This window comes from Rhyacophila brunnea, unplaced genomic scaffold (genome assembly GCF_057557595.1).
Source record: "Rhyacophila brunnea isolate RB1 unplaced genomic scaffold, BYU_Rbru_1.0 scaffold_14, whole genome shotgun sequence".
Lineage (NCBI taxonomy): Eukaryota > Metazoa > Arthropoda > Insecta > Trichoptera > Rhyacophilidae > Rhyacophila > Rhyacophila brunnea.
The window spans coordinates 9,611,525-9,613,979 of record NW_028232796.1 but is presented as its reverse complement, the minus strand read 5'-3'; positions in this window follow the sequence as shown (position 1 = coordinate 9,613,979).

Below are 2,455 nucleotides of genomic sequence, written 5' to 3'. Positions count from 1 at the left end.
AATGGGCACTTTATTTGCAATTGAGTTCGGTAAAATACGTAAGAACATTTATTTGATAATTATACAGGTAATTGAATTGATTTTTCATCTGCCTGTCTTATGTATCTGTCTGAAATCAAGGCGCTTATGTTGGGTACCACTTTTGTAAAAAGAAAGCACATCTTGTTAAAAAACGCGCTAATTTCAAATACAATAATCAAACTGGGTCTATTCCGGTCATTCACTAATAATTTCAATAATACATCGATATATTATTATGATGGTAATGGTATATATAGACATACGTGGCATACCGTTGTGTATAAAATATCAAGTATACACAGTGTGCAAATGCAAAACGTAGATTCTCAGTAAAAGAGAGATTCAGAAATTTAGATTTGCAAAGTGTAGTATAAATGGTTAAGCTTTTTTAGTGGACTGTAATTATTTTGTGGGAAGATGAGGAGGTCAGATCTAGGGGTGGGGGCGATGGAACAGAATGCCAGACACTGGCCTTTGTGATGATGTATGATGGCTGCGTGGTTTGGTTTCAACTTTTGCTCCCGCGGTATTGTTGTTTTGGTTCACCCGGCTCGTACACTCACGCACTTTGTGACACAGTTTTATGGATTTTATGTGAGAGTGTATGAATGATGATAGATTCTGAATGAGTCTGTATCTATTGAGTCAATCACTTAAGCGACAAAAGCTATTAGAAGCCCGCTTACGCCCGCTATCGAGATGCAACTGAATGTTCTTTGTAACACCGTCTCTCATCATTCGTAATTGGTTATTGATTGTATGGTAACAATAACACTGGAGATTAGGAGGTGGGTGAGGAGATAAGGAGTGGAATGGGAATATAAATGGTCCAACAAGTCTCAGATGCTACATATAGCATGTAGAGATAAACTGGAATCACTTGTAACTTAAAAACATAAAAATATATTTTTTTAAATATTTCCTTTCAAAGTCATCGAGAATGAGTTTTCGGCGACCATTTTGTTCGTATAACTCCGTGAGATTTCTACTAATCCAGAAGCTAATATGATTTGAAAACTATTCATTCATTCAATATTCATAATGAATTGAAGAGATATTTCTTTCGCTGATGTCGCCCAAAACCGCCTTTGCTGACAAATATAGTTATACGTCTATAAATTCTTTGGCTTCCTTCGCCAGTAAACCACTGATTTTCTTCAATAAATTCGGATCTAGATCATGGACGTAACATATTGAGAGATTGGCTATTGATATGTATTGTAAGTTGTAACTACTACAGTATTTTCACACACATGGCAATATAATATGCCCTTTTAAATATTATATATACTGCAAAACATATATTTTTAATGATTGAGCCAAATATGGTGGCTCTCATCCCTTATTTCTCCACCTACCTCAAATCCTTATTTATTATTGCCACAAGACCAAACGACGACCAATTATGGGTCATCAATAGACGGTGATTGAATAACATTCAGTTAGCTCAAGACAACTGGTGCGTGTAGTTTGTAACCACAGTTTATTAAAATTCAATTATACAGACTGATTCAGAAGTTGTTTGTGGGCCACGGCCGGGTAAGCTTGATATGGTGTGACCGTCATCCAAGCGATACTTCTGAATACCTGGCAAGCCGTGATACCGGCTCTCATAATTCATACAACCTATCATCATTATTCATCAACCTCATATTATATCAGCCATCAACATTGTACTGTCAAGTACCGCGGACCAGGTAACCTAATAAACAATACCGCGGCGAGTGATAGTGCAACCAGACTACGGAGCCATCATCAACATCATAAAAGGTCAGTGTCTGGCATCCTGTTAAACCCCCTCCTAGATCTAGAATCGACCAGCATAACCTTTAAATTACAGTCCACTGCAAAAACGCCACCAATTAATATAATAAATAACGGTGTTCCTCAATATATAATTGAGTATATTTAGTGAGAGTGGTATTTAGATATCTATGGACGTCACTGCATATGATAATATATCTTTACGTCTACGTGTAGATAACACTCAGTATACAGTAATTTTTGGAACATCAAAAGCTTCTTTGAACTTTTTTTAATATCATTTACTTTGACTTCATATACAAAAGTAGGGATGATCTTCTATTCAGATTTCGGAATTTATTAACCTATATTTAAAGCCTCGACAAGATTTAGTATAATATGTAATTCGATTCTCAATCAATTTTACGTTCATAATATTGAGTAGTACCTACGCTTCTTAGATATATGATAATATAATGTAAGTATCTTTATAATAATATAATATATTATTTTTAACACTATAGCAGGCCATGAAATCCAATTGTAGTGTGATTAGTATTAGAAGTGAAACAATGATAACAATTCGGCTTTCGTAAGACCTCATGTCGGATACTATTTATAAGTAAGGTTTTTAGTAAATTTATTCACCTGTTTACTCAATCTCATCGGCGGTTGTTCTTTACCTGTTTTA